The sequence below is a fragment of the Canis lupus genome, chromosome 4 (assembly GCF_003254725.2).
Source record: "Canis lupus dingo isolate Sandy chromosome 4, ASM325472v2, whole genome shotgun sequence".
Lineage (NCBI taxonomy): Eukaryota > Metazoa > Chordata > Mammalia > Carnivora > Canidae > Canis > Canis lupus.
This window is the reverse complement of record NC_064246.1, coordinates 44,691,514-44,706,224: the sequence shown is the minus strand read 5'-3', so window position 1 is coordinate 44,706,224 and position 14,711 is coordinate 44,691,514. Positions and strand designations below refer to the sequence as shown.

Here is a 14,711-nt window from a genome sequence, read left to right as displayed (position 1 = left end):
CTTGCTATATGTATGGCAACCAAATTAACATAGTGCTGGCTTTGCTCGCTTTAAACAAATACAACTCTCAGGTTCAAGTGGTTTTATCAGGTTCTTTAGCTCTGTCTTTAAGTTAAAGATGGTTTAGTTAGAAATGGCAATGAGAGTTGAGAACAGCTAGGCCAAATTTTTGTGGCTGTGTAATTTACATCTATAGAAAGAGCTTCCTCGATGACTTTAAATTAGAATCATCCTTTTTTGGGGGTAATAAATGTCCCACTTAAAATATACCTTTCTGAGGCCCTTTGTATCACCTGAGTTATGGAGAAAATGGGGCAGTCACTAATACACAAGAATAACTAATTGCCTCCTTAAAAATGCAGAATAGCACACACTGTAAAAAAAATCTGGTCTATGTACACTTGACTCCCTTAGGCGATTTCTTCACCTTGGGGACTTAAAAATATCCTTGAGTGTTTTTTTTTTTTCACATAATTCTAGTTTTAGTTATTGTATTAGAAATCCAGAAAGAAAAAAAAAAAGAAAACACAAAGAAAAGAAGCTTGTCTATGGAATATAGAGCCAGAAATTATAGAAAACTAAATCTAGACTTTGTTAAAGAAGAAAATTAGCCTTCCCTTAGCCTCTCTGCTTCCACCGGAAGTAAATAAGAATGATGTTCATTTTCATTTCTTATCAGCTGGGAAATTTATAATTCTCACAATGTATTTTGAGGTTGGAAATATAAATGTTGTTTAATTTCATTGCATTTCACAGAATGCACTTATAAAACAAGCTAGCTCTTGGCACATAATGGATTTGTGTAAAGTGTGTTTGTGGAACATAGATTCTATTAGATAGTGAGTCCTCTTGGCTGAGGCCTGCAGTGTTCCTGCCTCCTCAGGAGATCTTGAACACACCCAGGCACTCATCACATGTTAACTGAGGCATAAGGACTGAACTCTGAGAGGAGGAAGGATTTCCTTAATACCAGGGACAATATCTATAGGTTAGTGCCACCAACCACATTGCATTCATTTGTCATGTGAGGTGAGTTTTTCAAGTCTTCTTCCTTTCTCTTCAAAAAACAGCCCCTGAATAAAGGTATTAGAGTGCACTCTAAGTAAGCACATCTAAGACCTGTGAGTGGGTTTCTATTTTTGCTCCACTCTATTGCACTAATATACTCTTAACTTTATTTTGTTTTATGATCCACTCTACTCCTTCCTTCTTCCCCATCATCTCATATGTAAAGTTTACAGAGGACGCCTGGAAAAGATATAAAAACTTACAATAAGCACCAGATAATTATAGCCAAGGGCTCATAGTTTTGCTTTTAAAGTTGGGAATAAGAATAGTAAACAAGCTACAGAAATCATGAAGTAATACTCAACTATGCTTTTGATATCAATACAGGGATGATTTCTTTTCCAGCCAAACTTCATGGGAAAAAACTTCCATGGAAAGAAAATTTTGTCTCAATTCCTTAAAAACAAAACAAAGCACGAAGAAAACAAAACAAACTTTAAATCCTTTATCATGACAATTATTTCAAACTGTGTTTTTTAAGATTCATTTTTCTTACACTTGCAAATTTGAAAGAATGATATTTGTAAGGAATGTGAAATGAGTCATCATGGATTGAAAAGTAAAAGATGTGAGAAAAAAATCACCTGTCAGAAGGTTCACAGTCTTATCTATTCCTAAATGAAAGGATAATAGGATATTAATAACCGCTGGGTTCCATAAAAGTTCAGATATTAGAGGCTGTAGTGGCACCTTATTTTACAAAAAGTTTGTTAACAAGAGTCTTAAATATGTGATCATCGCCACGCTAAAAAACAGCTAATAATAACAGCATTAGACACAAAATTTAGGAGTATCACATTGTCACTTGGCTTGGTACATTAAGAAGAAATGGAAGGACAGGTATTTTGCAAAGGGACCTATATGGGACTTTGGAGTTTCGGGTTTTTGGCAAATGGAAGCAATGCTTACATTGCTTGAAAATAGAACAGATGACTTGAAAGAGTGTCAATACTGCTTGTTCCAGATTATAAACTTTAGTGGCATGGGTTTTAGTTATTTATATATTTCTTTCTTTCCTTTGGTGGTTTCTTTCATGTTTGTTAATGCTCCCAGGGGGTATCAAGGAATGGCTCCATTCAATAAATACAATAAATAAAATGAAGCACTAAGCCTTACTTTTGGCAAGGGCAGCCTGATTATTACATGTGTAATCTTTAGGCCTTCGGGGAGACATTGGGCTGGGTGGATAATCATTTGGTTTTAAGCTGCTGAGCTCCTGATATCTGTACTTTCACTTCAGTTAAGCAGCAAAGGCAGTAACTGGGTGAGAGGCAAACTGTTTTTGTCACTTCACCATTGGAAGACTCTTCACTTGGAAATCTCTACTTTTTTGCTTATTGTTCAGTCACTTTTTAGTTTAGTTGTTGTTTGTCAAGGATAAAATTAAATTTAAATTTTGGGGAGAGACGCAATCAAGTATCAAAGCCATAAGTAAAACAAGTTAAAGCTAAGGAAGTTGATAGTATGAGTTTCCTACAGACAACTGCATCCTGATGAACCTGCACACAATAAAATATGACGACACTAAAAAAGGGGTTGCAAAGGCATATAAGAAGTAATGAGACATTTAATTTACCCATTCTGAAACTAGGACACAGTGAGGAGGAGGAAATTTCAAGTAATAGATTTGTAAGTAGGATAGAAATTGCACACATGTAGGTATTATGTATATACACTTACACCTAGAGGTAAAAATGTTACTGATTTAATGTTGAGTATTATTTGGTGCTAGCTGAAAGAAGTGCCTTGAAAATTGTCTTTCCAGTTTCCCTAAGCTCAGTTTGAGGGATGTTCAAGGTGTCAAAGGTTGAGGGAGGAGATTCACAGAATGGTCATTAACATAGAGGTTATGAACTGTAGTGCATGAAATTTGGTCAGTCCAGTGTTTAAAAAATTTGGCGTTATGAACCAACATTTTTAAGTAGAAATTTTTATTGTTGGCTTCTCTTGAAATATACAAGATCCAGTAACACTTGTCCAGCTTTCCTACTGGATGAATTTGGTTAGAAACAGTAACTGCAGGAGTGCTGGAGGGTTGATGTCACCTGATTCACCTGAGCTCCCTTCCATCTACTCCACTCATTTAAAGTCTGCTTATTCCTTTGTAGCACTTGACTTACCAACTTATGTGCACACTTTGAGGAAGCCAGAGACAATAAAGATAATAGAGAGAAAGCTAGAAACCAGCAATGGTAGCTTAATTTACGTGTGTTTGAGATAGTGTTGTTGCTTGTTTTTTAAGGTTGACTCATCTGGAAGATGGGCTGAATTTCACTATACCAAATTTCTAAAGTAATTTTAAGGTGTTCTGATAAAATTAAATCAAATGAAAATCAATTTAAAGTGGAGATTAGGAAAGTAATTGTATGTATGTGGGAGGGGATGGTGAGTGAATGATTTGCCAACCCAATCTTTTCAGTATTAAGACGTTGGTCAGAATTTTTTTATTTCAGTACATAAACTTAAAGCTATTCTGAAGTAAAAGTATCTAGGTGGACTTTTAGGAAAGAGATGGAGGGAAGACTTACTTTAAAAACTTTAGCTATTTCAGCTGATTGAGGAAAACCCCAGGGCTTTTTAGAGGGAAGCCATTTAAAGAGAAGGAAAATGACTTCATACTAATTATGTTCAGTTTTGATCAGGCAAAGGGTTTATGGAGTCTGTTACAATGAAGTGGAAGACAATAAAGCCAAGGTCTAGAAGAGGAAAATGCAATGATATACAAAGGCCTCCAGTGCCTCAAGGGAGAAAAACTGGGAGCGATGTTGGATAATGCTGAGTTGGGAGCTGGAAAACAGTGCTTCACACACTGAGCAATGCTCCTCTACAAGTGGATAAGCAGGATCCCTGAGTGTTATTCAGTGATGGCTCTTGCTCAGAGTGTAGTATCCTCCCAGTTCTCTTAACATCCCAAGGATATTTGTGAAGAAGAAAAAGCAATTGAAATACAAGCATATTTACTAATGGAAGGGGCTGAAATATCTGAGTTGGCATTCTTTGGGAATTCCATTCCTGGAGATTCACTCTGGCCTGAGGGGGAGTAGGAACGAATGACACTACAGCAATACCTCGCTTGTATTAAACATAAAAAAGAGGAACATGAACTAATACAGAGTCTAGGCACAAGAGGAGGCTTGGGAAGCAAGAAATACACTATCTCACATTCACTGATCCAAAAGGATCTTTGAAATTATTTTAAAAAGAAGAAAATCGGCATTTAGAAGGCAACACATATTGGTTAAATATGTATATTTTTAAAAAACACACGCATATGATGCTGACAAAACTATGTTTCTTTTTATTTAGAGTTGATGAAAAGTAGCTAAGTCATCTCAGATGAGAAGACACTTTAAGTTGGAGGATCCCTCTTTTAGTTCTGAAAAGATTTAAGGAGAAGCTACTGGAAACTCAGCATTATACAAAACCGTTGTGTTTGTCTCTTTGCATGTATGTGTCTGTTTTGGGTTCATGAAGGGTAGTTCAGTTGGGAGAAGGGCCATTACTGAGAAGAATAGACATCAAGAAATACAAACTGATCAAAGTCCAGAGAGATGGTTACATAAGGCCATACACAAAAGTGCCAAAATGAGTACTATAGACCTTTGGTAGTGTACAATTTTAGGGGAAGGAAGACAAGGGAGACCTGTGCTGACCTTTTGACTTGAACTCCTTTGGTCATCTTAGACCAAGGAACATTCCCGTTAAAGCCTAAGCCACTGTTCCAGTTATGCTGTCCCATCCAGTCAAGTCAGAATGCATGTAAAAGGTCCCACTTTCTCTTTGTTTCCACATACAAACACTTCCCTCCTGGGAGCTCTCAACCAGTATAAGTCTCTCAGAAATATAATGTTTGATTTGGTGAAGAGCTGATTTCTTTGTAACATAAAATATATTCTTCTATGTTCTTCCTCCCTTCTCAACCCTGATCTCTGCCCTCAACACTTTAGGCTCAGTTACTGTATCAGTGAGCTAATTTCTTTATTTTTTCATTTCACTGTCTTGTTAAAATTAGCAGGATTGGGTTTTCAAAATGTGATTTGAGCATCATGGTTCACAAGGGTGTAGGAAATATTAAAATTTCTATTTCTATTTACTTTTCTGTACATTTATCCTTTAAAATTCTATTTCTGAGTATGTCTTATCCTGTATACATTAGCATATGTGCACTCACATACACACATACACACACGTGATGGATTGTATAAATGCAACAGTGTATACATTGGATATGTCTCCAAAAATTTTATATTGATATAGGCATATGACAAAATTTTAAGTGAATATTGTTTTAGACATTTTATTTCCCAGGAGATTAAGTCTAAGCAGACAGACTCTCCTTGGAATATTTGGAGAATCCATTATCTTGTGGTAACCTGTTAGACTGTCTTTCTTATTGTTCATAGCTATCTGTATGGATCGTACCTTACTATTTTTTTTATGCAGTTTCTATTTTCTTCTCTCAATTCTGTGTCAACTTTCACTTCTTATATGGATAGATAAAAATATGTACTTTGCTGTTTATTGAAGAAAGCAAGCACCCCTATACATTTATAGAGAAAATTTCTACCGACTCTCAGTAGGGAAATAAGAAAATAAACATTACATGTGTCGGCAGACTGGAATAATAGGGGAAGCTTTGAGGAGGCGGAGTTTTAATTAGGCTGTAAATGAGGGTTAGAGTTTATATGAGTGGAAATGAGATGAAGGATATTCCAAATGAAGAAGAAAACGATGGGTATGGTTGTTGGAGAATGAAGAAGTGATGTAAAAATGATGATGATTTTTCAGGAATATTCCTTTCCATCAAATTCCAATTCTAGTCAGACTAATGAGAACATAGTGATTTTTTATTGGACTGTAGCAGAAATTTATCAATAGATGTGTAGGGACCAGATGACCAAGAAGTTTGACTTTCATCCTAAGAAAATAAGGTCTGACCAAGAAGACATGAGAGAATTACTGGCAGTTTGTTCAAGCAGAGATTGTTGTGTTTTAGGAAGCATCCAATTAAAGCATACATGTACACACACACAGGTGTTTGGACAGGAAGGTAACAAAATGAGAAGTAGTAATATCAGAGAAGGAAATAGTAATTCAAGTAGGAGGCCATAAGAACTTTCTGAATTACAGAGATTCTGGTTCCTACTTTTTGGTATTTTGAGAGGAGAAATTAACCCCTGGCCACCATATGAATGGTGAATATAATTAAAATACTAAAATTTGAAAAGCATCTAATTTGAAGCTCATGGAGTACAGGTACTATTCTGATGATCTTCTATGGTGCTTACACACACAACAGAGTGTTATAACAGCTAGACCCAGCATTTAATCATTTATCAAATGATTAAATGATAGCATCTAGGGACACCTGGTTGGCTAAGTCAGTTAAACGTCTGACTTAGGCTCAGGTCATGATCTCTGGGTCCTAGGATCAAGTTCCTTGTCTGGCTCCATGCTCAGAGGTGAGTCTGCTTGTCTCTTCCCCTCTCCTTCTGCCCTTCCCCCTGCTCATTCTCTCTGTCTCTGAAATAAATAAAATATTTTAAAAAATTAATAGCATCTAGTATTGTTATATGCAAGGAAAATAGGTCATAATGGAACAGTTAGCGTGTTGTAGTTCATTAACGGTTTCTTGAAGATTCTTTCTGCTTCTGTGTCCTTATTGCCTTTTCTGGAGTCATATATTCATACACTTTATTTTTTTAATTTTTTTTATTTTTTTATACACTTTATTATAAGTTCTCTTGTAACTTATAATAGTGATGTTTGCCTTCTCATCCCTAAACTTGTATTTTTATCTTTCAGATCTTTTAAAAGTCAGACTTGACAGGAATATATTTATTTTTCTTTCAAGCTTTCTGCTTGTCTTTATTAGTCACTCTCACTTTTTCTTTTTTATTAAATTCATTATTTTTAATTCTCTCATTTTTGACTTTTAGAGTATATTTTGTTTTTGTCTAGCTTTTTAATATTAATACTAAGCTTTGGTACTTTCAGTCTTCCTCATTAAACAATAATAAATATATTTGCCAGGTCTAGTAGGATGTGATATGAAGTGGTATCCTTTTCCTTGCTTTTTGAAGAGTCCTAGCCATCTGGACTCCTGAAATAAATTCCAACAGTTACCAATTTTTCACTTTAGTACTAGCAATTATTGAAGACCAAATTTTTATTGTTAATATTTATAATGTACAGAGTAAGATATATACATATATATTAAATGGTTATGTAAATAACATATTAATATGTAATACATAGGTACTATATACAAATATACATATGTGTAAAAATGTAACATAAATATGTAAAATGTATGAAAAAATATGCGTGGATGATATTAATATTTCCATAGAGTTGGCATCATGATTTGCATGCCCTATGTAGCCTTAATTTTTTCAGTAAATATAAACATTTTTCCATGACATTAAATATTTTATGCAATAATTAACAGATGCATAGGGCTCCTTTAGCATAATACTTTTTTTTCAAATTTCTTTTATAGGATATGTAACTTATTTTTACTTTAGAAGTAGTAAAGAACAGTGTGATGAATAAAATCCTTATAGCTAAATTCCTGTTCACATTCCTAATTCTAATCTTACAATAAATTCATGAAAAATTCAGACATATATAGTTATACAAAATTGTAATTCTTTTCAACTAGTTTCCTGGTAGAAAAGTTTATACTTGCACCAGCACTGTGTGAGAATCATATGGGACACATACTAGTGCTCAGGAGTCACTGGAAACTATGTTAATATTTTTTCTATTTCTTGATGAAAATGAAAATATATTTATTCTGGTTTTGATTTATTTGAGTATAAGTGAGGCTGAGCAACTCTCTATGTGCTTATTAACTGTTTATATGTCTACTTGATGATTTATATTTCTTCTTCAGATGAGAAGATGTTGGATTGTTCTCATTGTTTAATTTGCCTTAACTTTTTATAAAGCCCGAAGTAATCCCAGAATAAGTCCTATTGTACTTTGTTATTTATATATATGGTTTAAAATGTTCATTTACAGGTGTGAAAATCACTTGGCTATGTTCTCAAAATTATGCAATATATTTCCTTTTTTTTTTTAATGTATTTCCTATAGGATGGAATACTCCTATAGGAAATACTCCTATGTATGTATGTATACTCACACACACACATATATATATATGTATACCTCACACAGGTATACATATATACCTGTGTATATATGTATGTATGTGTATATATATGATATATAGATACACACCATGTATATGTTTATGTGGCATTCATATATATGTATATATGTATATATATGTACATTCATATATGTACATAAACATGTACATGGTCTTGACCTGGAGATCTCAGAAATTAATTTAATAAATCAGACTAAAACTAGAAAAGAATTTAAAATGGTTGCATAGACCAAGGAAAAATAACTAGCTCTTTGTAGGATAAGACATTTTTTTCCATATTAAATATTTCAGCTGTTGTTCAGAATTCAGGACTTTATTTCAGATTGTTAATTTATAACAAACCAAGGATAGAATTGCCTTCCACATGATGAAAGGAATTTCACATCTGCTAAGACAATCTGCAAGGCACCTTGAGGAGATAGAATCGAGTAAATGATGTATTAAATATTCTTAAAACTTTCTTCATCTATATGGTGCCTTTGATTCAATGAGGATAGTAATCATAAACACAGTGGTATCCCAGCTATTGGTATTTTTACAAAATAGGTAGCTTTGCATGCAAGATAAATATCTCAGTACATAAGGAAAAATTTCTGAAAATAATCATGTGGAAGCAATTACTATTATAATAAACATATGGCTCTACTAATATAGAGTGTTGCTTAATAATTGATGTTATAGATATAAAAGGGTAGGAAAAGTTCCGTATTCTAGGGCATCCCTTTGTACATTCAGAATGGAAAAGACCCTAGTGAAATGCACAACAATTAAGAGAATACAGGCTGTCTGCCACTTCCGCTGATACACATTTATGGCTATGAACAAAAAGGCACATTGGGAAGACAGAAGTATACAAATCAACTTAATCTGTCCCTTTTTGGTATTTCACACCCTCCACAATATAGTCCAATTTTATGTTTTTAGCCCTTGCTCCCACTTCTCCTCTAAATATATTTTCAGCTCTAACCCAACTGGGTTACATATTTTTTCCAGAGCACGCTCTTTCCTCCTCTGTGTCTTTGTACTTTTGCCTTAGCTTTGACTGCTATCCCAAAGCCACCTGTCTATAATATTCTCATTCATCATCAAAGAATTATCTAAGATGCTAAGTCCTCTTGGACTTGGACTCAAGACCATTCTAGTGTCTTTAATTGTATGTCAACACCTACCCCTTTGGACTGCTTAGCATTTCATTTATCTATTTCTTTTGGAACTTGGGGGAAATAGTGTAGCCTTTGCCAATATAAAGAAGTAAATGATTTGAAATTAATTTGAGAGGTAAAATATACAGAACTTGATAGGAGTTTGAATGTAGGAGATAATGAATAAGAGCTGTCAAGAATTCCTGACTTTTAACAATTCAATGGATACCTAAATGTTCAGATATGGAATCCTTGGAGAGGACCAAGAGTTCCATTTTGGAGATTGGTAAGTAACATAAGATATTCAAGTAGAAAAGTAATGTGGATAAATAAGTAATTGTTAAGAATGGAACCTAGGAGAGAGATCTGAACTGGAGACATAAGCTTGAGAATGAACATCAGAATAGTGATATGTATATATATATATATATATATATATATATATATATATATCTGGAAGTAGATAAATTCACACAAGGAGAAGGGCAGAGAGAGAAGAGTAGAGGGCCAGGAGCAAACTGAATAACTCTTAATACTTGGATGGAAGACAAAGAACATTCAAAAGAAACTGAAAGCATGGTGACTTGCACATAGTAGTTCTGTATTCATTCTCGCTTATGTGATTTTCACTAGGACTCCAAAGGGGTTCCATTGTTGGTGTGGCAGCAAAGTCTCTCAACCCAAAGTCTTTTTTTGTTTGTTTCTTTTCTCTCTGACTGCTGTTTTGTAATTAAAAAGGGTAAAATTGGATGAGCTTGTACATTTCAGAGGAAAGGGAGAAAAAAATTAATTTAAAAAGGGATAGTGGATCAAGAACATAAACAGTGAGACAGAATTCCCCATATGAGTGGTAAACTGGTCTCTTGGGTAATTTAAATGTATTGAGTAGTGAGTAGCAACAACATTTAAGTATAAAATTTTAGTGCGTTCAAAATATTTATTGATGGGACACCTGGGTGGCTCAGCAGTTTAGCGCCTGCCTTCAGCCCAGGGCGTGATCCTGGAAACCCGGGATCGAATCCCACGTCGGGCTCCCCATGCATGGAGCCTGCTTCTCCCTCTGCCTGTGTCTCTGCCCCTCTCTCTCTCTCTCTCTCTCTCTCTCTCTGTGTGTGTGTGTGACTATCATAAAAAAAAAAAAAAGAACACAAACAGTGAGACAGAATTCCCCATATGAGTGGTAAACTGGTCTCTTGGGTAATTTAAATGTATTGAGTAGTGAGTAGCAACAACATTTAAGTATAAAATTTTAGTGCATTCAAAATATCTATTGATGGGACACCTGGGTGGCTTAGCAGTTTAGCGCCTGCCTTCGGCCCAGGGCCTGATCCTGGAGTCCCCGGATCGAGTCCCACATTGGGCTCCCTGCATGGAGCCTGCTTCTCCCTCTGCCTGTGTCTCTGCCTCTCTCTCTCTCTCTCTCTCTCTCTCTCTCTCTTTCTCTGTGTCTGTCATGAATAAACACATAAAATCTTTTAAAAAAAAAAGCTATTTATTGAGCACCTACCATGTATTATGCTTAGGATTTATCATTAACAAACTGGAAAAATATTTCTACCTCTTGTAACTTTAGTTTTACTTGGAGAGATAGACAATAAAAACGGTGAGAGAGAGAGAGAGAGAGACACAGAGAATGAGAGAGAGAGAAATGGAGAACAGAAAAGGAAAGGAAAAAAGGGAAGGATGGGAGAAAGAGAAGGAAAGGGAAAAAGAAAGGAAAGAGAAAGAAGGAAGGGAATAGAAACTCTACTAATGCTGAAAAACACTATGAGAATTTAAGGTAGTTGAGAGTCTGTATCTCCACAGACTGGAGGATGTCAGAAAAGGCTTCTTGAAAAGCTAACATTTGAAGAAACCCAAACTTAAAGGATTCAAAGAATTTAGCTGTGAAAGGATATTCATTATGCAGATTTCTGGGAATATGCCATCCCAGGTGGATGGAAGAGCTAGTTCAAACACTTTAATGCAGGACCATTCCTGGTGCCTTCAAGGAAATCAAGGTGATTGCAGAAGAAAGCAAAGTGGGAAGAATGGTAGGACATGAGGACAGAGACAAAGGTGGAGCTAGGTCATGTAGGGCACCATAGATAATTTTAAACTGTGGCTTTTATTCTGAGGAAAATGGATATCCATGTAGAGTTTTGAGCATAAGAGTGACATGATCTGACTTTCCATTTAAAAATATCACTCTGGGTATTGTGTTTAGAATAGAGAGTGATAAAGGCAAAGTTGGGAAGACCAGTTAGGAGGCTATTGCACTAACCAAGACAAAAGATGATATGGTATCTAGGACCAACAGATGTGGTGATAAATGGTCTGATTCTCAGTATATTTTGAAGGTAGAGATAGTATTTCCAGATACACTGGCTGAGAAGTGTATGAAAAAGAGAAGTCAAGGATGACTCCCAAGTCCTTTGCCTATTTCGTAATTGGGTTATCTGGTTTGGGTTTGTTTGTTTATTGTTTGTTTGGTTGACTTCTTGTTGTGTTGTTATTTTCTATTGAGTTGTAGGAGTTCTTTACATTTTTTATATTATCCCTTAGCAGATTATTGGAATGTCTTGCCATTTATTTGCATCTTCTTTAATTTCTTTCATCAAAATTTTGTAGTTTTAAGTGTATACATCTTTCACCTACTTAATAAGTTCATTCCTAAGTATTTTATTCCTTTTGATGCTATTATAAGTGGAATTATTTCCTTAATTTCCCTTTCAGATAGTTTGTTGTATTTTAAAACACAACTGATTTTTTTCATGTTTATTTTGTGTCCATCAATAAATTCATTTATTTTTAACAGGTTTTTTTTTTTTGGAGTTTTTGGAGTTTTCTGCACGTAAGATTACATCATTTGCCAATGGATAGTTTTACTTCTTCCTTACCAATTGAATGCCTTTTATTTCTTTTTCTTGCCTAGTTGCTGTGGCTAAGATTTCCAGTATTATGTTAAGGAGAAGTGGTGAGAGTGGGCATTCTTGCTTAAAGGTCTTAGATCTTAGAGGAATAAGTTTTCAGTTTCATCAAGAAAGTTATGCAAGCCAACAAGCATATGAAAATATGGTCAACATCACTAATGAACGTCACTATGAAAATATGGTCAACGTCACTAATAATCAAGGAAATATAGATTAAGATCATCATAGGACATCATCTCACACTTGTTAGAATGGTTGTTAACAAAAAAAATGAAAGATAAAAAGTGTTGGCAAGGATGTGGAGAAATTTGAACTCTTATGCACTATTGGTGAGAATGGAAAATGGTGTAACCTCTATGGAAAACAATGTAAAGTTTCCTCAAATAATTAAAAATAGTATTTCCATATGATCTGGCAATCAGACTTTTGGCTATTCACCCAAAAGAATGAAAATCAGGATCTTAAAGAGATTTTTGTGCCCCATATTTGTTGGGGTATTATTCACTATAATCAACATGGAGAAATAATCTAAACATCCATTGATGGATGAAGGAATAAAGAAAAAGTGGCATGTACATACAATGAATATTATTTGGCTATAAAAAATAAGGAAATCCAGCCATATATGAAAACATGAATGAACTTCAAAAACATGATGCTATGTGAAATACGTCAATTATAGGACAAACATTGCATGATTTCATTTATATGAGGTTAATTAATAGTAAAACTCATAGTATTGGAAAATAAAATAATGGTTGCCAGAGGCTGAGGGCAGGAAAAATTGAGATTTGCTGTTCAATGGGTATATAGTTTCAGCTATGTAAGACAAATAATTCTGAGATCTGTTTTACAGCATTGTTTTTAAAATTAATGACTCTGTTCTGTACACTTAATAATTTGTTAAGAAGGTGATCTCATGCTATCTGTTCTTATTACAAAAAAAAAAAAATCCTTAATTCTTTGGCCTGAACAACCAGAGGCATGGATTTTCTGCCAACAGCAATGGTAAGTTCTATTAACTGAAACTGAAGTGAAACAAATTTTGGAGTGGAAAGTAGTGAAAGACTGAAAGACTGAATGTGGTGGCATTAGTAGAGAATAGAATAGAATACGATGACAAGAACAAAACACACCAATAAAGACAACAATTTCCATGAGTCTTGCTGCAACTTATAGAAGGGGAGGCAAGAGAGTTCTTTTTTTTTCTTCTTAAATAAGAGAGAACTATATATTTGTGTGTTGGAGAGAATGGTCCACTAGAGAAGGAAAGATCTATTGATAAAAGATGAAAGGATAAGATCTCTTTCATAAGTGCAAGAGCATGGAAAATTCATCTGTTATAAAGAGAGAGAGCAGATTATGGTAGATGAGAAGATACATGATAGAATTCTGTGGGATTTCTCCAGTGATTGCTTCTATCTTTTCAGTGATGTATGACTTCTGAACATCAAAGACAGGGTTGGAGGGGGAGATGTAAAAGAGAAAAGTGTGAAGAAGTTACTAATAGAGTGGGACACCATTCTTCATTACTCTTCATGGTCAGGGTGTATGTGTGTGTGTGTGTGTGTGTGTGTGTGTGTGTGTGTGTATTTTGATCCATATTTTATTAACAAGTGCAGGTACAAAGTAGGTAGCATTTGATTTAACTAAGGCTGTGAGTTTACCAAGCCAACACCAAACATCATAAAGCAATAGAGGGGCAAGCGGGTACAAGGAGTAATTATAATGATTACAATTCACCACAAAAGCTAAGGATGGGAAGGAAAATATGATGGGATGAGAGAAGGTCAGAAAATAAGTTGATTGGAGGTTCCAGTGAGTATCAAAAGACTAATAGGGTCAGGATATGTCTCTCATACCCTTTAGCTAAGAAGATAGACAGTGGGGAATAGAAAGGGGTTTGCATGAAATTAAGATTGAGGAGGGATTATAGTCACCAACAATGAAAAGGTAAGACCATGAACATGAGTAGCTGAGTCTGGATGGAAGATAAAAAGAGTGGCAAAAGCATTTCAAAGAAATAAAAATGAAGGTATTAGAAGATCACCTACATGTGTGTTGAGATAGCCACCACAATGGTAAGTGACAGAGAGCCAGGAGTTGAATTTATCATGACAAAGGAGGAATAATGGCAGAGCTGAGATATGGTATCAGCAAATGAGGGATAATGTATGTTATGATCAGATGGCAAGAGACTCAATGCTCTTCAGAGCATTGAGGAGCATGATCTACTGGTGAAAAGGAGCAAGTCCCTTTTTCACATCTACAGTCCTGGTGGTATGAGGGCAAAAGAAGGAAAGACTACCACCAATTGAGCACACTCCAGGGGGAATAGTGTCCTTACGGAGAGTAGGTTTTCCACTGGAGCAAGAATGTGAAAGAAACATTTGGGGAAATGGTTGAAAT

General features: G+C 35.0%; 1 protein-coding gene across 2 annotated transcripts in view; it reads left to right on the top strand.

Moving 5' to 3' along the window:
* Window positions 1-14,711, top strand: part of TENM2 (teneurin transmembrane protein 2) — a 1,512,848-nt gene that overhangs the window by 672,825 nt on the left and 825,312 nt on the right. The gene's annotated exons all lie outside the window — the stretch shown is intronic.